We start from the raw sequence: 26,580 nt of genomic DNA, 5'->3' as shown, positions 1-26,580 counted from the left end.
GGGAAAACTCTCATGTCCCAACCTTTAAATATAAACGTTATATTTTTCTTTTCCTTTCTTTTTTTAAAGATCCTCTAGTCTTTGCTTCTTAATACTTAGCATGGTTATTAGTTGATATTTTCTAATATAGCAGCAGAGTATCAATCATTATAAAACATGTCTAACCTAGAGGTTTTTAAAATTTTTTTTCTGAAATCGCTACACTGTCTGCTGGGAATCCTTAATCCGATTTCAATGGGTTAACATTCTTTTTAAAGTCTAACACTTCTTATAAGACATGGGGTATAGAATAAGAAAGTCAAATCAAAAACTAAAAATTAATTTATCACTTTAATATTTCATTTTTCAAATGTTTATTTTCACAAAAGTATTCTAATTTTTAAAATCTGAAAAGACCCTCTACTCTTTATATGTGTTTTCCACTGACTGACAAGGAACAAGGAATCTGCTCTTTCAAAGCAAAGCAGGCCCTCTAGTTGTCTATAAGGATTTTGCTGCATAAAGATTATTTATTTTTCATCCCATCATTTTGTTCCCAAATAAATTCTATTCTATGACATTGAAACTTGTGGTCTGTGCATAATCACTCTTTTGGGAAAGGGGAATCAACTCCAAAGGAGAGGTAAAGTACTCTGAAGCACAGAGAATCATGATTTGGAGCCTTATTTGTATTTTACGTTGCATCACAGTTACTCTAAATTTGAAATAGGAGCCCATAGATTGGTTTGTGCTGTTGCTAGGTAAGCTTTCCTAAAATGTAACACTGCTAACTCTTCCTTTGAACTGTTCTGTTACTGAGAAGAGTAACACTGTTTAAGGTAAAATGAAAGGGGACTCAAGTAATATATTGATTATGAGGTTAAGCCACCAAATATCATAACATTTGCATGTGGAATTACAGGCAAGACCTTGAAAATGGAATATTAGCATGGATCCCATCATCTTCCCCCCCCCCCCCCTTTTTTTTCCAGTTTACAAAAATTGCCTGCTGGCTAGTCTCCTTGCCTCTAGCTTTGACCTAGTTATGGGAACATTGCCTATAGGACTTCTAGCAGGTACTCTCTAAAAAGTAATGCTGACCATGTCATTCTTCTGTTTTCTTTGTGGTTTATTTTTTGAGTTTTTTTTTTTTTAATTGTAATACCATTACAGTGCTTTGTGACTTTCAGCAGGAGACAGGCTGTTCCTCAACATGGCTTACAATGTTTCTCCATTATCTTGATCCTGCTTACACATCCTGCTTTCTAGTCTCATCTCCTTGCTTTAAAAATGTAAAAGTCAGAGCTCCACAATCCTCTTGCTGATCACTTTGCCCAGAAGTTCTGTCCCCTCCTTATCTCCTATGTTACTGTTCCTTTATTAGCATCTTAACTCTTTATAAATCATTTCAGGCCTGGCTTTTTCAGAATAGCTTTCCCTGGATTCCCCAAGATGGACTGAGTATCTATCATCAATGTTCGACATAATTTAGAAACTTTAAGACTTAAATGCAATATATTTGTCTGTTTTTTCCCTCCCCTCTGGACTATGTACTTCTTGAAGAAAGGGATTGTTTTACATTTAAGTTTGTTTCTCTGAATCCAGCCTAATGCTTATCCCACAATAGCTATTTAGTAAATGTTTGCTTAAAGTTTGTGTAAGGTGGACAGGTGCTGTGTCTCACGCCTGTAATCCCAGCACTTTGGGTGGCCAAGGTGGGCAGATCACTTGAGTTCAGGAGTTCAAGACTAGCCTGGTGAACATGGTGAAACCTCGTCTCTACTAAAAATACAAAAAAAAAAAAAAAAAATTAGCTGGGCATGGTGGCAGGAACCTGTAATCCCAGCTACTCGGGAGTCTGAAGCAGAAGAATCACTTGAACCCAGGAGGTGGAGGTTGCAGTGAGCCAAGATTGCACCATTGCACTCCAGCCTGGGCAACAGAGTGAGACTCCGCCCCAAAAAAAGAAAAAAAAAATTATGTAAGGTAGAAAAATGATTGAGACTCAAAAATCTGCTTTTAAGTCCCATGCATGGTATTTTCTCCTTTATTTATTCATTTATTTTTTTTGACACAGGGTCTTATATTATCACCCAGGTTGGCGTGCAGAGGCACGAACATGGCTGGACCTTCAAGGCTCAAGTGATCCTCCTGCCTCAGCCTCCCAAGTAGCTGGAACTACAGGAATGCACCCCCACACTCAGTTAATTTTTTGTTTTTGTAGAGATGGGATTTTGCTATGTTGCCCAGGCTGGTCTTGAACTCCTGAGCTCAAGCGATCTGCTTGCCTTGTCCTACCAAAGTGCTGGGATTACAGGCGTGAGCCACCATGTCTGGCCCCACAGTATTCTCAGTTGGATTATGGGCATAGCCATCTAATGAGGCTCCACATTACTCTCCACTTGTCTGCAACTCTTTTTAGGTATCACTGCAGTGGAGTCTTCTGAAATCACAGGAAAAATGGTGTTAAGTACTCATAGGGCATCTCTTTGTTGGGCTGGAAATGTAGATGATTGGGTTCAAGTATTCTAACTGAAATAAAAGGATAAAGCACTGATTCCTTGTCTTTCCAGATATCCCATATTTTCTCATCTTTTCTGAACCCATCTCCCAGTCTTCAACTTATATGTTTTCGCCTGGATTTTTACGTGATCTGCAATCTCTCTCTACATCTTTGTTTCTGTGCTTATTCTTGTCTGCATTCCAGCCATGTCTTACTCTCTAATTTTTAAGGTCTTGTTTAATGTCTCATTATCATTGAAACCTTCCCTTATTTATTTCCCCAGCAAAATTGGAGTCTTTTTCCTTTTCAACTCAAATTGTGCTCTGTGCATAGTTGATAACATATTTTTAACATAATTAAAATTATGCATTTGTTTCTCCTATTCTAAATTGGAACATAGCTAGAGGAAGGGACCTATCTGAAGTAGTACAGTGAAATACTAAAAGCACATCCTTTGGAATCAAATTTAAATAGCAAAAGTGACTTTAAATTGTTTTGCATTTAACTACTTTCTTTTTTTGTTATTATTTTTTGAATCTCAAGTTTTCTCTGCTAAAGTTGATATGATGGAACACTTTTCAGAATAAAAGCTCTAAATGAAGGCATCAATATTTGTGTAGCTAGAAAAATGAGATTTCATTTGACAACACAGAAAAGCCTACACTGAGAGCATGTCTGGTGATGCACAGGTAAAGAAAGCAACTGCCCTGGTTTGGCTTGGGAGTTTCCAGCTTTTAATACTGAAAGGTCCACTTCCTAGGAACCTCCTCAGTTCCAGGCAAACTGTGGTGGTTGGTTACCCTAGAGCTAGCTGGTATAGACATTCTTATAGATCTTTGAGAGACATAAACATAAGATTTTACGATTTATCAGATTATGAATAACAGAAGGATTAACTAGGGAAAGATTGAGATCAGAACAATCAAGTAGAAAAGTGCAGCCCTTTTTTGTGCTGCAAATCCAGCACAAATACTGGGTTTATGCAAACCCAGCCCTAAATACTGAAGCCATTCTGCTGGTAGAATGATGAATAGGTAGGACTTCAAAGGAATAATAAGCAGAATTTGGTGACTCACTAGATAAAAGAATTGAAGAGGAGGAATTACAACCTCAACAAATTAAATTAAGAATAATGCCAAGAAACAGACTGTGGATCATCATGGCGGATGGGAGGAAGGACTAGATTGCAGCTCCAGACAGAGCAGTGTGCGGAGGCTTGCATTGTGAATTTTAGCTCTAGATCAACTGCAAGAACAAACCAGCAATCCCGAATAGACCCACGGACCCTCTGAAGGAAGCGGACTGCTCCCGCAGGACCTGGGAGACACCCAGGTGAGCGTGCAATGGCAAGAACATGGCTGTGAGTGCCCCAACTGCGGAAGTGGGAAAGGGAGACCCTCCTCTCCCAAACATACACCGTCACTGGAGAAGCTGAAGGTCTGTTTGCAGGAGAAGTTTCCAACTTTACCTGGAGCTGAGTCAATTTAGAGAGCTGAGGGAATTACACGAGGAGAGGAAGCAGCAGAAAGGCCCTGGGAGCTCACTGGGTCCCCAAGCAGGCCATTCCTGCCTCGCACCACAGGAATCCATCAGGAGGGCGGCCAGAGGAGCAGGGGGTAAAACTCCACAGGGAGAAGGAAATTGCCAGCTGAACTTTGTAACATTTTGAATGGGGCAAGAAGCCTCATGGGCAGTACTTGGGGGAGGGCACAAATCCAATGTGCAGACTCCATGGGTTGGAGAAGAAACAAGCCCCTTTCTTTCGCCACTGGGAAGCAGGGAGCCTGGGGCAAGCTTTCAAGCCTGTCTCACCCGCCTCCTGGAAACAGACTCCAGGCTGTTGGGGGCGGGGGCATGATGGGAGTGAGACAGGCCCTTCTGTTTGCATGGGAGCTGGGTGAGTCCTGTGACTGCTGGCTTTCCCCCACTTCCCTGACAAACGGGCATGACTCAGCAGAGGCAGCCATAATTCTTGTAGGTACACAACTCCATTGACCTCGGATTCTCACTCCCATCCTCCACAGCAGCTGCAGCAAGACCCGCCCAAGGAGAGTCTGAGCTCAGGCACACCTAGCCCAACCCCGACGTGATGGTCTTTCCCTTCCCACCCCGGTAGCAAAAGACAAAGGGCATATAATCTTGGGAGTTCTAGGGCCCCGCCCACTGCTGGTCCCTCTCCATACTACTATAGCTGATGCTTTCTGGAAAGTGCCACCTCCCAGCAGGAGGCCAACCAGCACAAAAATAGAGCATTAAACCACCAAAGCTAAGAACCCTCACTGAGTCTACTGCACAGTGCCCCTGTCGCTTCTATCAGAACAGGTGCTGGTATCCAAGGCTGAGAGACCCATAGACGGTTCACATCACAGGACTCTGCAGACAACCCCCAGTACCAGCCCAGAGCCAGGTAGACTCCCTGGGTGGCTAGACCCAGAAGAGAGACAACAATCACTGCAGTTCGGCTCACAGGAAGCCACATCCTTAGGAATAGGGGGAGAGTACTACATCAAGGGAATACCCCGTGGGACAAAAAAATCTGAACAACAACCTTCAGCCCTAGAGCTTCCCTCTGACAGAGGCTACTCAAATGAAAAAGAACCAGAAAACCAACCGTGGTAATATGACAAAACAAGGCTCTTCAGCACCACTCAAAAATTACGCTAGTTCACCAGCAATGGATACAGAATTCAGGAGATTAGTTTTTAAGCTAATTAGGGAGGCACCAGAGAAAGGAGAAGCCCAATGCAAGGAAATCCAAAAAACAATACAAGAAGTGAAGGGAGAAATATTCAAGGAAATAAATAGTTTAAAGAAAAAACAACCAAAAATTCAGGAAACTTTGGACAAACTTTTAGAAATGCCAAATGCTCTGGAAAGTCTCAGCAATAGAATTGAACAAATAGAAGAAATAAATTCAGAGCTTGAAGACAAGGTATTCAAATTAACCCAATGCAACAAAGACAAAGAAAAAGGAATAAGAAAATAAGAATGAAGACTCCAAGAAGTCTGGGACTATGTTAAATGACTAAACCTAAGAATAATGGATGTTCCTGAGGAAGAAGAGAATTCTAAAAGCTTGGAAAAAATATTTGGGGGAATAAAGAAGAAAAACTTCCCTGGCCTAGCTAGAGACCTAGACATCCAAGTACAAGAACTGCCAATACCACCCATACCCCAATAATTTATGGAAAAAAAATTGCCAAGAAACAAGACAGAATTATCATCAGACTCATTTCTTGCTGAAGATGATCAGCTAAATATTCCCAGAATATTGAGACAATGAATATTATTGAACAGGAAATTGTGGAAAAACAAAATTTTTAAAAGAGTAATTGAAATTGGAGTGTCAGATTTTATTTTCAAGTAAATCAGACTGTACGACATTTTACACTTAGAGTGGAGAACATGTATGAATATGTCTGAAGAATATGTCAGTATGGAACATAGGAAACTAGCAAGGAAGCAGGTTGGGTTAGAGAGACTGTGCTCCAAATTCTGCCTTTCAATTTTCATAATAAGTGATAACAATAATAAAAATAGTAAACATTCAATAAAACAGTCATAAACATGTCAGTCAATGTGCTAAACACAAAAGTTATCTTACACGTCAAACATATTTAGACATTAAGATCTATAATACTTGACAAAATACTTGGATTATTTCTATTTGAGGAGGGAGGAAACAGACAAAAGAGACAGAGGTTTGCTAGGAGGAAAATGAGATGGTCAAGAATACTATGCTTCAAAGTGGGCACATCTCCCCTCAACCATCATAGAATCAAAGACAAGAGGCAGCCAGCAAGAGGACTTGACAGTAAAAGGGGGAAGCCATGCCAGAGACAGATTTGATATGACGTCACATATTAAATTATGAAGTGACTCTGAAGAAACACATTTATCGGCAATGTTGTCTGTCAACAACTTAATGGGTAAAATAATCATTTCTGAATATTGAATTGGATTTCAAAATATAATACTTCAGATAATATCTCAAAGAGTTTTGTTCTTGTACATTAATTTTGGGATTACATTTGAAAACTTCTTCCTCAAATTTCACATTACAGATCAGAAAATGAAAGAATTAGTCGATAAAAAACACTTTTATAGTTAAATGTTAAATGCAGTTTGACTTTCCATCAAGATGCTATAACCTTTTTGAGAAAAACTATGATATGGAGTGGGGCTGAAATAATACTATTGAAATGTAACTATGGAAACAAAGCTGTTTTCCATGAAGTAAGTGCACTTTAGGTGTGTGGTGGAGAACTAAGAGAGTACATGATATTTAGGAATATCATGTCTTGATATTTAGGAATATCATGTATTGAGAAAATTAACAAGATATAGCCCATTTATAGAACATTTTCTTTTTATTTAGACATAGGAGAAACACTTGTCAATATTGTTCTGAAATCACTTCCAATATCTGGCATTAGGAATATTCAATAAATATTTCTATTATTTATGTGGAACTTTTTCATCCTATACAATGCAACTAAGGCTGAGAAGTTTTTACAGACAACCTGTAAACAATTAGGCAATTTAAGTCTTGAGAATAATCTTTTTAAAAACCACTTTAATTTGCTTATTCTATGAATGAGGAGACTAAACTTAAACTAACAGGGCACTTTTCAATTAAAAGGAAATCATTTTAACAAATATTTAGATATAAATATCTATTAAGTTTCAGACATTGGATGTATAGCAGTGAACAGCATAAATGTATCAGTGGCCCTCATGGTCCTTACAGTCTGTATTGCTCAACTATGGCCACAAAAATGCTGCATATCATATAACCATCAAATCTCAGAATCACAACAGTATCTATACAGCACACAAATATGGGGATTTGCTGGAAGTTGGCTGACCTAAGAGAGGTCCAGCTGAGTGGCACTGCTGATCTTTGATTGGCCCTCTCACACATCTCAACTGACCACTCATCAAGTCTGCTAGTTCTTTCTTCTGCCTGCTTAAAATCTACATTTGACTCCTCTGGTGGATTTTTCATTTCAGTTATTGTAGTTTTTAACTCCATAATTTCTATTGGGTTCCTTTTTAATAACTTCTCTCTTTATTGATATTTTCTATTAGATGAGACATTGTTTGTATACTTTCTTTTATTTCTGTAGGTATGACTTCCTTTAATGCTCTGAATGTATTTAAAATAGCTGACTTAAAATCAGAAAGATTTAAGTCCAACATCTGGGCTTCCTGAGGGACTATTTCTGTTAACTGCTTCTTTGCCTGTGCATGAGTTTTACTTTCTTAATTTTTTCATGTCTTGCAATTTTCTGTTGAAAATTGGATATTTTAAACAATATAATTTAACAAATATAAAAATCAGATTTTGACACTTACTCAGAATTTGCTCTTGTTGTTGTTGCTTGTTGTGTTATGACTTGCCTGAAGTCATAAGTCATAACTTGTGTGTGTGTGTGTGTGTGTGTGTGTGTGTGTGTGTGTGTGTGTCTAATGCAGTTGTTGTCAGTTCAATTTGTGGTCAACTAATAGGCAGAGATTTCCTCAAATGCTTGAAACCAATAAGTTTCAAATCTTTGCTAAGAGGTTCGGTGTGCATTTTGGGGCCTGCCTTCAACATTCAACTGGGTAGTTTACAAATTCACCTTAATTTTCATTTCTTGCTCATGCTGAGTCTCAAGATGAACCATAGGTGAGAAGTTATAGCCTTCTCAGGTGTTTCCTGAGAATGCACATTCTTGCACATGCACACAGTCTTCTAGATTTTCAGGAATCTGTCAGGGCTTCAAAGCTCCCTATGAACATCTCATTCAATTGCTTCTCCCAGCTGACATAAGCCACCTTAGTCAGCCATTATATTAAACAGTTGCCTCTGACGGTTTGAAACAAATGCTCCCAGGGGAGAATGCTGTTTGTCCCGAGAAATCTCAAGGAAAGACAGCATTATGAATAGGGTCATCTAAGGAACCATCAGACAAGACAAATAATGATAATTCCCTGGGAATGGGACCTTGAAAGAGCTGCATCCCATTCTTCCCTCTCCAGTGGCTTTCAAGTTACTGGTTTTCCTGTGATTATGGGCAGTTAGTTTCCAAGGTTACCATGAAGCAGGAACTGGGGGGTCATAAAAATAAGGTGAGCTAAATGTCATAAGGATTGCTGTTCTCATCAAGATTTAGCCATTTTTCTGGAACAAATGCTTTCCAGAATGCTGCAACCTTTAATTTATAGGGCACTGAACATGTTGATAATGATAATTTCTTGCAGTATTCCTGCTGTTTTTGTGGAAAAGAGCAGAGAAGTTTTGGAGGTCCTCCATTCACCATTTTTGCTGACATTGTGTCTCACATTTCTAGATGTTACCTGATTTAGGCTCTTCTCTACTTGTCATTTATCTTTCATCTGTGACTACTGGGCTTGTCTAAACATGTTCATCTCAGAGTGCTGGCAGAGACAAGAGGAAACATGAAAGCGTTTTTACAGCCTAGGGTCAGAATTGACACAATGTTAGGTATCAACAATTCACATTGCAAAGAGGGTAAATACAGAGATGTGTGATGGTTGGAGTTTCTACTGTCACAAAAATCTCATGGGTGAGACAAATGTTAAATAAGTAGCTCACTTGAGATGAGTGTTATAAACAAGAGATTATAGGGGGTGACGAGGGTTAGCTGGATGGATGATCACTTGTATAGGCATATAGACTGAACAAACCAGGAAATAGATATGATTAAATAGAACCAAGTTAGGTTTGAAAGAAAGCGTTGTACTGTATTGATTTTAGGGTGAGCATGAGCAATATCATTTTAAGTTTGGAAAACCAAGATTCGTGAACATTTTTCAGGTTTACTTAATTTATTCTCTAACCTCAGCGACTGTCTAAATTTTCTCTCAACATACACAGTGATATTCTGATACTTAGGAGGAATGGTATAATGAGAAAGAAAAAAACACTGCAAGTAAAGGGATCAAACCTCAAATCAAATATTTCACTGATGTCTCACCTTGGACAAGATTTTCACTTCTGGTGAATTTTATTTCCTCAGCCGTAAAGTGGAGGTGGTTATACAGGGTTATTGTGAAGCTCAAGTAATTTACTGTATGGGTAAGAGCTTTGTAAAACATTAGAGCATTATGCAAATACAAGAGACTCTTACTATGCTATAAACACAAGTGTGATATTGTCCTGCTGGCTTTATTGGCCAAGAAATGCTGTGTCTTGACTATGCATAAAGAAAAATAGGGAAAGATTTTACTAACAGCTTTTACCACCATCACCACCAAGTTCAGAATTGTACTGTGGACAGATTGCTACAATCTCATAAAGAGTTATAAAATTGCAGAGACATAAGAGTGGTCCTTTTGGATGTAGTAATTCTCCCAGGTATGCTGACAATGCATGTAATACAAAAGGTTATAGTAATTTACTTCTGTACTACGGCATAACTTGGGTAGAATAGCTTTGACTTAACATCAAAACTATTACATTATTATCATTTTATAGCCTTTAAATAATAATGACTAATAAATATTAAAATACTGTATCATTATTATTTATAAATATTATATTTACAATATATAAATGCTGTTTATTATACCTGCACTTTTACTTTATAGTTTTGTACTACTAAAATTTATATAATACTATAATTACTGTTTATATTTAGTTTTCTGAATTACTGTAATAATAACAATGAATTATTATTACCACTTATTAAATATTATATGTGTCAGGCCTTATTAGACAAAGGTAATCCTTTTAATTACTCAACTGGGTATGAATTATCATTCTAAATTTATAGATTTTTAAATATAGAGACTTAAGAAGTTTAACGAGCACCTATAGTAAATGGCCAGGATGAAACTTAAACAAGATTGTCTGATTACTGAGTCTGGGCTCTTGAAACACCAAGACACATCTTTTTGTTCTCTGGTTAAAAGTATTTAAACCAAATCTCCTTGAAGTAATATATTTCTTTTAACATAATATTATTTTCGATGTCTAACATTTGAAGCCTATTCCTATAACTTAAGGGACACTTTGACATATAGCTCTGAAGAAATACTGACATGGTAAAATGAAATCAAATAGAAATAAATTGGAATATTCCTGATGATGTTTTCACTAAAGCTCTCTATTAGTTGGTAAAGAAATTCTTAAAGGATCTCTGACCCTGCTCAGTGTTCATAAAGCACAGAAAAAAGACCACTTACCTTCCCTGAGACATACAGCTAAAGCATGTAGCCCCATTTCTCTGTAAGCCTGGGTCAAACCTTTAATATTTTAATATATCATATGCATTAGAGAGTGCCACATTTAGTGATTAGTCAAAGTTTACCTTAGAGAGGACAATGAAATCTGAGCAATGGAAACAAATTTATATACTGATGTATATCAGATGTATCAAAGAGATGAGTTTAGGCAAATAGTATATTTTCTCAGTTCCTTTTTAATGAGTGAACACACACACATGAACACACACATACAATCTATCTGCATAATGTATTTGGAGCAAAACAACCTTTTGATAGCTCTTTTGGACTTAGGATTATTCTTCCCTGACTTTTAAAAAATTTTGGTAAAAATCGTAACATAAAATTTACCATCTCAACCATTTTTAAGTATACTGTTCAGTAGGGTTATGTACATTTACATTGTTGCCAGAACTTTTTCATGTTGCAAAATTGAAATTCTGTACCCATTAGACAATCACCTCCCACCTCCTCTCTAGCCCCCAATAACCACCATCTGATTTTCTGTTTCTATAAATTTGGCTACCTTAGATAGCTCATATAAGTGGAATTATATAGTATTGTCTTTTTGTGACTGGCTTATTTCACATAGCACAATGTCCTTAAGGTTCATCCATGTTGTAGTATGTGACAGGATTTCCTTCCTTTTTAAAGCTGAATAATATTTCATTTTGTTTATCCACTCGTCTGTCAATAGACATTTGGGTTACTTCCACCTCTTAGATATTGTGACCAATGCTGCTATGAACATGGGTGGGCAAATAACTCTTTGAGATCCACTTTATGTTCTTTTGCATATACACCAAGAAGTGGGATTACTGGATCATATGATAGTTCTATTTTGAATTTTTTTTGGAATTAACTTACTGTTTTCCATAATGGTTACACCGTTGCACAGTCATGCCAACAGTGCCACAAAGGGTACGATTTCTTTACATCCTCCTCAACACTTGTTATTTTGCATTACTTTTTACGGTAGCCATTCTAATGGTGTACGGTTATATCTAATTGTGGTTTTGATTTGCATTTTCATGATGATTAGAGATGGTGATCATCTTTTCATGTGCTTGTGGGTCATTTGTATATCTTCATGTGAGATATGTCTACTGAAGTCCTTTGCCCCCTTTTTAATTGGGTTATTTGGGGTTTCTTTTGGTTGAGTCGTAAAAGTTCTTTTTGTATTCTGAATATTAGTCACTCCCTAGATAAATGATTTCCAAATATTTTCTCCTGTTCCATAGATTACATATTCACTCCGATGATTTTATCTGTTGATATAGGTATTAGTCCGTTCTCACACTACTACAAAGAACTGCCTGAGACTAAATAATTGATAAAGAAAAGAGGTTAGATTCAGTTTCCTTATGGCTTGGGAAGCCTCAGGAAACTTATAATCATGGTGGATGGTGAAGGAGAAGCAAGGCACCTTCTTCACAAGATGGCAGGAAGGAGAAGTGCTGAGCAAAGGGGGAAGAGCACCTTATAAAACCATTAGATCTTGTGAGAACTCACTCAACACCATGGGGGAACCCGCTCCCCATAATTCAGTTACCTCCACTTGGTCTCTCCCTTGACAGGTGGGGATTGCGAGGCTTACAGGGATTACAATTCAAGATGAGATCTGGGTAGGGACACAAAGCCTAACCATATCAACATACAAAAGCTTTTTAAATTTGACATAGTCCAATTTGTCTAATTTTTGTTGTTGCCTGAGCTTTGGGTGTCATATTCAAGAAATCATCACCAGTTCCAATGTCATGAAGTTTTTTTCCCTGTTTTTTTTCTAGCAGTTTTATGGTCTTACATTTGAGTCTTTTTTTTTTTTTTCTTTTTTTTTTTTGTGACAGAGTCGTCTTGCTCTATCACCGAGGCTGCAGTGCAGTGGTGTGATCTTGGCTCTCTGCAACCTCCACCTCCCAGGTTCAAGTGATTTTCCTGCTTCAGTCTCCCAAGTAGCTGGGATTACAGGTGCCCACCACCTTGCCTGGCTAATTTTTGTATTTTTTAGTAGAGACAGGGTTTCACCATGTGGGACCAGGCTGACATTTGAGTCTTTAATCCACTTTTAGTTGACTTTTGTGTATGCTATACGATAAGGATTCAACCTCATCTTTTTTAATTCAGATATTTCAGTTTTCCCAGCACAATTTTTTAAAGAGATTGTTTTCCTTCACTGAATGCTCTTAGTACTCTTGTTGAAGATCATTTGACCATATACTTAAGAGTTTATTTCTGGAATCTTTATTCTATTCCATTGGTCTATCTGTCTTTATGCCAGCTTTGATTACTGTTTTGATAATTGTAGCTTTGTAATATGTTTAGAAATCAGGAAGTGTAAGACCTCCAACTTTGTTTTTTTCATGGTTGTTTTGGCTATTTGGGGTACCTGAATATTCCATATACAGTTCAGGATGGATTTTTCTATTTCTGCAAAATACACCATAAGATTTTGATGGGAATTATGTTGAACCAGTACATCACTCTGGTAGTATTGATATCTTAACAATATTAAGTCTTCCAATCTATGAACACAGTACCTGACTTTTAAAAATTACAAGTATTTCATTAAAAGTGTACTTCTTATGGCAATTTGTTTTATTCATAATCTCATTGTCAAGGTCTTCGGAAAAATATTATAGTACAGCTAACATATAAAATATCACCCAAGTTTAAAATTCACTGCCTCATTTTGCATTATTTCTCCGTTTGTAGCTGGCAGTACCACTATTAATGAAGCGAGTGACCTGAGATTCATTCTACATGACTTTAGTTTCTTATTCCATACAACTCATTGTTCAATAGCTCTGCTGATACTGATTTATAAATGTCGCTCAAATTTCCATAAATTTCAAACCACAGCCAATGCTTAGTTTAATTCATCTTTCATTGCTGAAATCATAGTCACAGCCAGCAATAAAAATTTGAAGGCAGTCTCTCAATCCTCTAGTTTTGAGTCTATTCAAAAATGTTACCTCGTCATGCATCAAATACAAGATAAATTAAAAACGCTTGACCTACAAGACCCTTTATGATCTGGCTCTTTTCTGTTTCTTAATTCACTCCTTCCAGTTTCCTATACTTCTGTCATAGATTTATTTACAGTTTTTGATAGTTCAGATTCCTCACTTTTCACTACCTTTGTACCTGATGTATCTTTTTCCTTGAATGCTCATTCTTTTCCTATATTATTCTGAAAATCTTCTGATTATTATTGAGTCTCAGATCTAGTAACTGTATAAAGGAAAGCTTGATGCTTCCATAGCATCTTTTCTCACATTCTAGGCTAGAAGTTATCTCTATACATGGTAATTGTTTCATTAGATATTATTTTCCTGACCTTTGGATTCACTAAGCTGGGGTGGGGAAATAAAACAAGTACCCTTTCATAGCTCCATTGTCTGTGATAACATGAGGTGACTGAGGGAGAAGACGTAGAAACACACCTTTAAATCTTGCTGTGCCCTAGCTATAGGTGACTCTCAGGAGAAGAAGTACTCTGTATTTGGAAAAAGGTTGATAAAGAACCCCAAACCAAATGTCGTCCCCCTTTTACATGAAGATTATCAGTAAATGTTCCTGAATATTTTACAAATTTAAAATTATTCAAATTGTTTTGGATTTCCACAGTCAAGACTATGTCAGTTATGATTTCATACATAGCAAAAAGCTATCTTATTATTCCTCCTAGGTGTTCTAATAATGGAAAGTATTTTCCATGGACAATGTACATAAATACTTTTTTATTACTGGCAAGAAATATTTATTAAGAAAAATTAACAAGCATTTATGTTTATAAACATTAGTGTTCCTTGCATCCAGTTAGTTTAAATGAGCCTCCCCTAAATCTGACGAACTCTCAATGGTCTAATCAAGCCTTTCCCAAGATAAATTTGGAGAGAAGAGCAGAGCCTGGATCTTGGAATACCAATCAAGGTAGATTCTATTATGGTTTAGGCCTAACCATTTGGTCAGTTAGCATCATTTCTGAGCCTTTAGGCAAAATTTTTGCTTTTCCATACCAAATCAATTTTTGGTGTCTGCCTCATTCACATGGCGGTAATAAAAATCTTAACTTCTGTAATTAAACCTCCTCAGTTAATTCTGTTATTGTCTCTGTAGTTTGAAATACTAGGATGGACAAAATATTTCTGATATATATATGTATGTGTATATATGTGTGTGTGTGTATATATGCATATATATATACATTACATATGTATACATTTCATATAGTACCATTATACACGTAATGTATATACACGCACATATATAAGGTTTCTATATATTACATATCATATAATAAAATTCTGTTTTCAACTTTTTTTTTCCTTTTTATTTTTTAATTATTTTTTTATTACACTTTAAGTTTTAGGGTACATGTGCACATTGTACAGGTTAGTTACATATGCATACATGTGCCATGCTGGTGCACTGCACCCACTAACTCGTCACGTAGCATTAGGTATATCTCCCAATGCTATCCCTCCCCCCTCACCCCCACCCCACCACAGTCCCCAGAGTGTGATGTTCCCCTTCCTGTGTCCATGTGATCTCATTGTTCAATTCCCACCTATGAGTGAGAATATGCGGTGTTTAGTTTTTTGTTCTTGCAATAGTTTACTGAGAATGATGATTTCCAATTTCATCCATGTCCCTACAAAGGACATGAACTCATCATTTTTTATGGCTGCATAGTATTCCATGGTGTATATGTGCCACATTTTCTTAATCCAGTCTATCATTGTTGGACATTTGGGTTGGTTCCAAGTCTTTGCTATTGTGAATAATGCCGCAATAAACATACGTGTGCATGTGTCTTTATAGCAGCATGATTTATAGTCCTTTGGGTATATACCCAGTAATGGGATGGCTGGGTCAAATGGTATTTCTAGTTCTAGATCCCTGAGGAATTGCCACACTGACTTCCACAATGGTTGAACTAGTTTACAGTCCCACCAACAGTGTAAAAGTGTTCCTATTTCTCCACATCCTCTACAGCACCTGTTGTTTCCTGACTTTTTAATGATTGCCATTCTAACTGGTGTGAGATGGTATCTCATTGTGGTTTTGATTTTCATTTCTCTGATGACCAGTGATGATGAGCATTTTTTCATGTGTTTTTTGGCTGCATAAATGTCTTCTTTTGAGAAGTGTCTGTTCATGTCCTTCGCCTACTTTTTGATGGGGTTGTTTGTTTTTCTCTTGTAAATTTGTTTGAGTTCATTGTAGATTCTGGATATTAGCACTTTGTCAGATGAGTAGGTTGCGAAAATTTTCTCCCATTCTGTAGGTTGCCTGTTCACTCTGATGGTAGTTTCCTTTGCTGTGCAGAAGCTCTTTAGTTTAATTAGATCCCATTTGTCAATTTTGTCTTTTGTTGCCATTGCTTTTGGTGTTTTGGACATGAAGTCCTTGCCCATGCCTATGTCCTGAATGGTAATGCCTAGGTTTTCTTCTAGGGTTTTTATGGTTTTAGTTCTAACGTTTAAGTCTTTAATCCATCTTGAATTGATTTTTGTATAAGGTGTAAGGAAGGGATCCAGTTTCAGCTTTCTACATATGGCTAGCCAGTTTTCCCAGCATCATTTATTAAATAGGGAATCCTTTCCCCATTTCTTGTTTTTGTCAGGTTTGTCAAAGATCAGATAGTTATAGATATGCGACGTTATTTCTGAGGGCTCTGTTCTGTTCCATTGATCTATATCTCTGTTTTGGTACCAGTACCGTGCTGTTTTGGTTACTGTAGCCTTGTAGTATAGTTTGAAGTCAGGTAGTGTGATGCCTCCAGCTTTGTTCTTTTGGCTTAGGATTGACTTGGCAATGTGGGCTCTTTTTTGGTTCCATATGAACTTTAAAGTAGTTTTTTCCAATTCTGTGAAGAAAGGCATTGGTAGCTTGATGGGGATGGCATTGAATCTGTAAATGACCTTGGGCAGTATGGCCATTTTCACGATATTGATTCTTCCTACCCATGAGCATGGAATGTTCTTCCATTTGTTTGTATCCTCTTTTATTTCATTGAGCAGTGGTTTGTAGTTCTCCTTGAAGAGGTCCTTCACATCCCTTGTAAGTTGGATTCCTAGGTATTTTATTCTCTTTGAAGCAATTGTGAATGGGATTTCACTCATAATTTGGCTCTCTGTCTGTTGTTGGTGTATAAGAATGCTTGTGATTTCTGTACATTGATTTTGTATCCTGAGACTTTGCTGAAGTTGCTTATCAGCTTAATGAGATTTTAGGCTGAGACAATGGGGTTTTCTAAATATACAATCATGTCATCTGCAAACAGGGACAATTTGACTTCCTCTTTTCCTAATTGAATACCCTTTATTTCCTTCTCCTGCCTAATTGCCCTGGCCAGAACTTCCAACACTATGTTGAATAGGAGTGGTGAGAGAGGGCATCCCTGTCTTGTGCCAGTTTTCAAAGGGAATGCTTCCAGTTTTTGCCCATTCAGTATGATATTGGCTGTGGGTTTGTCATAGATAGCTCTTATTATTTTGAAATACGTCCCATCAATACCTAATTTATTGAGAGTTTTTAGCATGAAGGGTTGTTGAATTTTGTCAAAGGCTTTTTCTGCATCTATTGAGATAATCATGTGGTTTTGGTTTTTGGCTCTGTTTATATGCTGGATTACATTTATTGATTTGTGTATATTGAACCAGCCTTGCATCCCAGGGATGAAGCCCACTTGATCATGGTGGATAAGCTTTTTGATGTGCTGCTGGATTCATTTTGCCAGTATTTTATTGAGGATTTTTGCATCAATGTTCATCAAGGATATTGGTCTAAAATTCTTTTTTTTGGTTGTGTCTCTTCCTGGCTTTGGTATCAGAATGATGCTGGCCTCATCAAATGAGTTAGGGAGGATTCCCTCTTTTTCTATTGATTGGAATAGTTTCAGAAGGAATGGTAGCAGCTCCTCCTTGTACCTCTGGTAGAATTCGGCTGTGAATCCATCTGGTCCTGGACTCTTTTTGATTGGTATGCTATTGATTATTGCCACAACTTCAGCTCCTGTTATTGGTCTATTCAGAGATTCAACTTCTTCCTGGTTTAGTCTTGGGAGAGTGTATGTGTCGAGGAATTTATCCATTTCTTCTAGATTTTCTAGTTTATTTGCGTAGAGGTGTTTGTAGTATTCTCTGATGGTAGTTTGTATTTCTGTGGGATCGGTGGTGATATCCCCTTTATCATTTTTTATTGCGTCTATTTGATTCTTCTCTCTTTTTTTCTTTATTAGTCTTGCTAGCAGTCTATCAATTTTGTTGATCCTTTCAAAAAACCAGCTCCTGGATTCATTAATTTTTTGAAGGGTTTTTTGTGTCTCTATTTCTTTCAGTTCTGCTCTGATTTTAGTTATTTCTTGCCTTCCGCTAGCTTTTGAATGTGTTGGCTCTTGCTTTTCTAGTTCTTTTAATTGTGATGTTAGGGTGTCAGTTTTGGATCTTTCCTGCTTTCTCTTGTGGGCGTTTAGTGGTATAAATTTCCCTCTACACACTGCTTTGAATGTGTCCCAGAGATTCTGGTATGTTGTGTCTTTGTTCTCATTGGTTTCAAAGAACATCTTTATTTCTGCCTTCATTTTGCTATGTAGCCAGTAGTCATTCAGGAGCAGATTGTTCAGTTTCCATATAGTTGAGCGGTTTTGAGTGAGTTTCTTAATCCTGAGTTCTAGTTTGATTGCACTGTGGTCTGAGAGATAGTTTGTTATAATCTCTGTTCTTTTACATTTGCTGAGGAGAGCTTTACTTCCAAGTATGTGGTCAATTTTGGAATAGGTGTGGTGCTGAAAAAAATGTATATTCTGTTGATTTGGGGTGGAGAGTTCTGTAGATGTCTATTAGGTCTGCTTGGTGCAGAGCTGAGTTCAATTCCTTGGTATCCTTGTTGACTTTCTCTCTCGTTGATCTGTCTAATGTTGACAGTGGGGTGTTAAAGTCTCCCATTATTAATGTGTGGGAGTCTAAGTCTCTTTGTAGGTCACTCAGGACTTGCTTTACGAATCTGGGTGCTCCTGTATTGGGTGCATATATATTTAGGATAGTTAGCTCTTCTTCTTGAATTGATCCCTTTACCATTATGTAATGGCCTTCTTTGTCTCTTTTGATGTTTGTTGGTTTAAAGTCTGTTTTATCAGAGACTAGGATTGCAACCCCTGCCTTTTTTTGTTTTCCATTTGCTTGGTAGATCTTCCTCCAGCCTTTTATTTTGAGCCTATGTGTGTCTCTGCACATGAGATGGGTTTCCTGAATACAGCACACTGATGGGTCTTGACTCTTTATCCAATTTGCCAGTCTGTGTCTTTTAATTGGAGCATTTAGTCCATTTACATTTAAAGTTAATATTGTTATGTGTGAATTTGATCCTGTCATTATGATGTTAGCTGTTTATTTTGCTCGTTAGTTGATGCAGTTTCCTCCTAGTCTCGATGGTCTTTACATTTTGGCATGATTTTGCAGCGGCTGGTACCGGTTGTTCCTTTCCATGTTTAGCGCTTCCTTCAGGAGCTCTTTCAGGGCAGGCCTGGTGGTGACAAAATCTCTCAGCATTTCCTTGTCTGTAAAGGATTTTATTTCTCCTTCGCTTATGAAGCTTAGTTTGGCTGGATATGAAACTCTGGGTTGAAAATTCTTTTCTTTAAGAATGTTGAATATTGGCCCCCACTCTCTTCTGGCTTGTAGGGTTTCTGCCGAGAGATCCGCTGTTAGTCTGCTGGGCTTCCCTTTGAGGGTAAGCCGACCTTTCTCTCTGGCTGCCCTTAACATTTTTTCCTTCATTTCAACTTTGGTGTATCTCACAATTATGTGTCTTGGAGTTGCTCTTCTCGAGGAGTATCTTTGTGGCGTTCTCTGTATTTCCTGAATCTGAACGTTGGCCCGCCTTGCTAGACTCAGGAAGTTCTCCTGCATAATATCCTGCAGAGTGTTTTCCAACTTGGTTCCATTCTCCCCACCACTTTCAGGTACACCAATCAGACGTAGATTTGGTCTTTTCACATAGTCCCATATTTCTTGGAGGCTTTGCTCATTTCTTTTTATTCTTTTTTCTCTAAACTTCCCTTCTCGCTTCATTTCATTCATTGCATCTTCCATTGCTGATACCCTTTCTTCCAGTTGATCACATCGGCTCCTGAGGCTTCTGCATTCTTCACGTAGTTCTGGAGCCTTGGTTTTCAGCTCCATCAGCTCCTTTATGCACTTCTCTGTATTGGTTATTCTAGTTATACATTCTTCTACATTTTTTTCAAAGTTTTCAACTTCTTTGCCTTTGGTTTGAATGTCCTCCCATAGCTCAGAGTAATTTGATCGTCTGAAGCCTTCTTCTCTCAGCTCATCAAAGTCATTCTCCATCCAGCTTTCTTCTGTTGCTGGTGAGGAACTGCATTCCTTTGGAGGAGGAGAGGCGCTCTGCTTTTTAGAGTTTCCAGTTTTTCTGTTCTGCTTTTTCCCCATCTTTGTGGTTTTATCTACTTTTGGTCTTTGATGATGGTGATGTACAGATGGGTTTTTGGTGTGGATGTCCTTTCTGTTTGTTAGTTTTCCTTCCAGCAGACAGGACCCTCAGCTGCAGGTCTGTTGGAATACCCTGCCGTGTGAGGTGTCAGTGTGCCCCTGCTGGGGGGTGCCTCCCAGTTAGGCTTCTCGGGGGTCAGGGGTCAGGGACCCACTTGAGGAGGCAGTCTGCCCGTTCTCAGATCTCCAGCTGTGTGCTGGGAGAACCACTGCTCTCTTCAAAGCTGTCAGACAGGGACATTTAAGTCTGCAGAGGTTACTGCTGTCTTTTTGTTTGTCTGTGCCCTGCCCCCAGAGCTGGAGCCTACAGAGCCAGGCAGGCCTCCTTGAGCTGTGGTGGGCTCCACCCAGTTGGAGCTTCCTGGCTGCTTTGTTTACCTAAGCAAGCCTGGGCAATGGCGGGCACCCCTCCCCCAGCCTCACTGCCGCCTTGCAGTTTGATCTCAGACTGCTGTGCTAGCAATCAGCGAGACTCCGTGGGCATAGGACCCTCCGAGCCAGGTGCGGGATATAATCTCGTGGTGCGCCGTTTTTTAAGCTGGTCAGAAAAGCGCAGTATTCGGGTGGGAGTGACCCAATTTTCCAGGTGTGTCCATCACCCCTTTCTTTGACTCGGAAAGGGAACTCCCTGACCCCTTGAGCTTCCCAAGTGAGGCAATGCCTCGCCCTGCTTCGGCTCACGCACGGTGCGCGCACCCACTGACCTGCGCCCACTGTCTGGCACTCCCTAGTGAGATGAACCCGGTACCTCAGATGGAAATGCAGAAATCACCCGTCTTCTTCGTCGCTCACGCTGGGAGCTGTAGACCGGAGCTGTTCCTATTCGGCCATCTTGGCTCCTCCCCGTTTTTAACTTTCAATATCTCCTTACTAAAGAAAGCCTTAGTGAGTTGAGGCTGAGTTAATGGGCTTTATCAAAGGCTCATCTTTGAAGAGTGGTCAAATAATCTTTAATCAATGGTTTCCAGGACTGTTCTGATTTATTTCTGTTTCCCATTTGACTCTGTGTCTCATGTCATTTGTTTTACCTGCAATATTCAATGATACATGTATTGTGAGACTATTTCAATCTCTTCAACTTCAGTTGTTCAATGTTTATGAATTTAAGTCGAAGATTTTCAATTGTACTTTTATTTCTCTTACTCAGCCTGTTGCAAACTGGTTACCACAAATATCCATGCTGAGCTGACTTCCCAATGTCTAGTCTAGAAAATGCCTGCTGCAATTTACCCTTCTACTTGTGGTTGAGTTCACGCTGTTCTGAGAACCCTCTGATGTTGAAGTGGCTGCTGTAGATTCTGACTTGAGCAAGAATGACTTCTAAGTTGTATGTGACCTAAAAACAGCTCCCCTACTGAACAGAAGATACTGACTTTTATGTTTCCCCCGTATGGCAATATCAAACATACTGTTTGTCGGTAGCACCCTGTGTCTTCGTTGTACAGCCATTTCATGCTTTCCTCTTTGTAGCATACTCATTCTAGAATGCTATTTAACTATGTTTTTAGTTAATAATAAATGTCCAACCAAATGGATGAGTAGATGAATTATTCCAGACATGAGCTGGTAACATATGTTCCTTTGCGGCTTTGTTGAGCTTAACCGTGGTGAATTTTATATTCTTTCAGATTTAAAATAAGCCCAGCCTCTGTTTTTAAAAATTATGTATAATGGGAAAGTATTTGATCATTTTCAAATGAGATATGCCAATCACTAGACAATAATTCTAAGTAGACATTCATATAAAAATGATAAATATCTGTATTTAATGAATAAGAACAAAAATCTTAGGAAAACAGAGCACTAAGGATATCAAAGATTAATCTCCAGTAATTTGGTGTTGACATAGCTGAAGAATAATATCACTATTGACTGAAACATATAATGTCCTTAGCGAATAGCTTGTCAGGACTAATATAATCAAATACAAAATTGATACAAGGAATCATGACCCTACATCTCAAACACCACTCAGGGCTTCTGCCACCCAGAGGAAAGTAATTAATTAATTTCAGCTGGATAATGTCTTCTTGTCTGTAATTAACAATATGTGCACCTACCACATTCTAATCCTCCACTGTGGTGAGGAAGTACAAGGTGATTAGTGAAGGCAAATTGCACACACACCTCTTGGTTGCTTCTTCTTCCACCTCAAACTCTCTCATCCTCCCACCCCATCCGACTTCCCTTGTCAAGTATTAAATGGAATTTTTAAAATCAATTAAAGCATAAAATATGTATTTTATTTGTTTTCTCACATAGGTATTTTTACTTTAGGTTTATATCTTGAATCATAAACTTTAGTGTGAACTCCATTTTGGTTTATTAATACAAGAAGTGTATTTTTATTTTAATAATTTTTAATTTTTTTTGAGATGGAGTCTCACTCTGTCACCCTGGCTGGAGTGCAGTAGCACAATCTCGGCTCACTGCAAGCTCCACCTCCCAGGGTCACGCCATTTTCCTGCCTCAGCCTCCCGAGTAGCTGGGACTACAGGTGCCTGCCACCATGCCCAGCTAATTTTTTTGTATTTTTAGTCGAGATGGGGTTTCACCAAGTTAGCCAGGATGGTCTTGATCTCCTGACCTCGTGGTCTGCCAGCCTCGGCCTCCCAAAGTGCTGGGATTATAGGTGTGAGCCACCACACCCAGCCTCATCTTTCATTTTTAAAGAGTTTTTAACTTCTAAAGTATTTAAACATGATATTTATAAATGCATGGTAAAGATGTAACATGTTTGCTTTATTCACGATTGTGGCCTTGAATCTCTGCGAAGTAGCCAGCACAATAAAATAATCAAGTAAGTGGAAAAATCAGCAAAGTGCAATAACGCAAGGTTGGTATTACAGCAGCACTTTGAACTTTGGCTTTGCCACTTTTTAGCAGTGTGCCTTTGGGCACATACTTAACTTCTCTGTAATTTTCTTACCACACCCATGAAAAGGAGACATCGAATGCTAATAATATGGCAAGCACATAATTATAGATATATTTAAATATAACTATTAAATATAGATACAGTAGTTTCCCCTTAACCGCAATTTTGCTTACCTCAATTTCAGTTACTCCCAGTCAACCATGGTGTGAAAATATTAAATGGGAAATTCCAGAAATAAAGAGTTCTTAAGTTTTAAATTGCACACTGTTCTGAGTAACGTAATGAAATCTCATGCCATCCTGCCCAATCCTGCCCAGGATTTGAATCAGCCTCTGTCCAGCGTATTCACGCTGTAGATGCCGCTCCCTGCCCATTAGTCACACAGTTATTCCACAGCACCACAAGAAAATAACAGTGAGTACAGTACAATAGGATATTTAGAAAGCAAGAGACCACATTCATATACCTTTTATTACAGTATATTGTTATAATTGCTCTATTGTATTATTAGTTGTTGTTAATCACATTACTATGCCAAATTAAACTTTCTCATAGGCATGTATGTATGGGAAAAGCATAGTATATGTAGGGTTCAGTGTTATCTGTGGCTTCAGGCATCCCCTGGGGGGTCTCGGAATATATCACATGAAGATAAGGGGGAACTACTATATTTACAAATGGACATTTAACTGAATAATTTACACGCATAGCAAATCAAATATGTGCAGAAAAATATGTTCCATATCATAAGCCACCAGGAAGTTGCAAATTAAAACCATGGTGAGATACCACTACATGTCTGTCAGAACAGCTGAAATCAAAAATAGCAAAATGCTAGAAAGGATGTAGAAAAAATGGATCTCTCACCCATTCTTAATGAAAATTTAAAATAATACAGCCACTCTGAAAAAGTTTGGCATTAAAAAAAAACTAAACACATATGTACTATATGATAAAATAATTGCACTTTGGGGTATTTATTCAGAGAAATGTATACTCTGTGAACACAAAAACATGCGCATTAGTGTTTTTCTGTGATAATCAAAAACTGCAAATAACTCATCTATCCTTCAATTGGTGAATGGTTAAACAACCTATGGTATATCCATACCAGGTAATACTACTTAGCAACGAAAAGAAATAATAAACTATCAACACATACAACCTATGGTATATCCATACCAGGTAATACTACTTAGCAATGAAAAGAAATAAACTATCAACACATACAACAACATGGATGGATCTTGAGGGAGTTATGCTGAATAAAGAGCTGATATCAAAAGATTACATAGTATATAATTCCATATAGTGTTCTTATAATTACAAAATCATAAAACTGGAGAGCAACTTAGTGGTTTTGTACTTGAAGAATCTTTATGTTGATGGAACAGTGTTTTGATTGAGGTGGTTATATAAATTTATGCCTGTTAAAAATGCATGGAAAGACACACACACCCCTGTATACAGATGAGTATAATAAAACCAGAATAAGCTTTGTGAATTGTAACAATGTCAAATTCCTGATTTTGATATTGTATTATACTGTGTATTATAAAATGTTACCATTTAGCGAAATTAGCTGAAGAGTACAAGGGAACTGCCTATACCATTTGCAACTTCTTGTAAATATATATTTTTTAAAGTTAAAAATATAGATATTTAAGGCACATAGCCTAGAGCATGGAACATAGAAGTAACTAAATAATTGTTATTATTTGCATCACTAGAAAACAAGGTTCCAGCCCCAGATATACAATTTATACATTTTGTCTCAATGAAAATGTACCTAGCTTCCTTTTTCAAAAAAATGTATGCAATGATAAGAGCAACAATTTCCCTGCCTATCTCAGTGAGTTCTTATAAGATGAAATTAGGTCTGTTTTTAAATACTTTTTTTCTGTTATACTGATTTAGTCACCAATAAAAATGTTAGTGATTAGTCCGTGCTTCGCTTGCCTCAATAAAATATACCAGTGTCTGCCATTTCACTTTTCAGTTTTCTGGATGAACTATTATTTTAAACTTATGAAAGAGAAATACATTCTTTCTCCCTCTCCCTCTCTCCCCTTCTCTGTTTCTCATGTATATATGAAAACGGGCTTTTATAAAAGAGTTTGTGAAACTTATTTTATTATTATAAGAAACTTATTTTATTATTATAATTATAATAATAATAATAATTATTATTATTATTATTTTGAGATGGAGTCTCGCTCTGTTGCCCAGGCTGGAGTGCAGTGGCACGATCTTGGCTCACTGCAAGCTCCACTTCCCAGGTTCACGCCATTCTCCTGCCTCAGCCTCCCGAGTAGCTGGGACTACAAGCGCCCGCCACCACGCCCAGCTAATTTTTTGCATTTTTAGTAGAGACGCAGTTTCACCATGTTAGCCAGGATGGTCTAGATCTTCTGACCTCGTGATCCACCCGCCTCGGCCTCCCAAAGGGCAGGGATTACAGGCGTGAGCCACCTTATTTTATCTCATTTGCCGAATACCTAATTTATTATTCCAAATCTGGGATTGCAAAATAACAATACAAAATGTCCTAAATATTTAGGACACCTTGTTAACCTTTTGTTCTTACCCACCCCAGGACTCATCTCATTATCATTAATATATACATACACATATATATCAAATATATATAAAATGATATTAAAAATAAGGTTCCCATCATTTATTGTGAGTTGGTGGAGTAATCAGGTATTCAGGTATACGTTTTCATCTCATTTATATTTAACAGAATTTTATTCTTCCTAATTGTCCATTGAGTGTGACTCAAACTTTGGTCAATTTATTGATGGATTCCTTCATTAACACATTCACTCATTTAAAAGTAACTTCTGATTGTCTTCTACATTCTAGGAATGTGATTGAATTGTACATTCTATACAGTCTTTGGTAGCACAGAATATGCTATTTTAAATAAATAACCTTCTTTACTGCTTAATGAAGAATAATGAACTATGCACATCATTATGGGATGAAGAACAGGTACCAAGAGAACAGGTGGAAAGAGCATTTGGTTGTGATCTCCCGTTTCAGGGAAAAGTTCTTTGAAGAAGTGGCATATTGCTAAGAACTTGAGTAACTGGCAGGAAACACTAAACAGAGCCATGGAAAAAGGATATTAGTCATTCCTATGGAAGGGGCTGGGTGGATGCCTTACACAAATGACATGTTGTGTAGAGGAAGAGAATGATAAAAAATATAAAGGAAAGATCTCATTTAACCTTGCTTTTTAAACTATGCCTCCTCTAGGAAAAGACAAGGAGGACATGCAGGGACCAAAATGTTGAAACAAAGACAAGAAATTCCTGTAACCAGCTAAGAAGGCAAAAATTAAGCAAAACAAACAAAAGCAAATGTTTTTGGTGAATTTCAGAGCTAGGATTGCAAAACTTTCAGCAAGATCATTTGCTAATTTCTGGTGCTCATGACCATGGGCACAATACCTTCTTCTAAAA

General features: G+C 37.8%; 1 long non-coding RNA gene across 2 annotated transcripts in view; it reads left to right on the top strand.

Moving 5' to 3' along the window:
• LOC129527439 (uncharacterized) overlaps nucleotides 1–26,580 on the top strand; it is a 118,840-nt gene that overhangs the window by 86,677 nt on the left and 5,583 nt on the right. Inside the window, exon 1 of one of the 2 annotated variants that reach the window (XR_008672415.2) lies at nucleotides 26,033–26,107. The exons of the other annotated variant lie outside the window; for it this stretch is intronic. This is a non-coding gene — a long non-coding RNA (uncharacterized lncRNA). Of the gene's footprint in view, nucleotides 1–26,032; nucleotides 26,108–26,580 lie in introns of those variants that run through there. 2 annotated transcript variants of the gene reach the window in all.

This window comes from Gorilla gorilla, chromosome 18, assembly GCF_029281585.2.
Source record: "Gorilla gorilla gorilla isolate KB3781 chromosome 18, NHGRI_mGorGor1-v2.1_pri, whole genome shotgun sequence".
Taxonomy (NCBI): domain Eukaryota; kingdom Metazoa; phylum Chordata; class Mammalia; order Primates; family Hominidae; genus Gorilla; species Gorilla gorilla.
The sequence above is the reverse complement of the archived record's forward strand: the minus strand, read 5'-3'. Positions and strand labels throughout refer to the sequence as shown.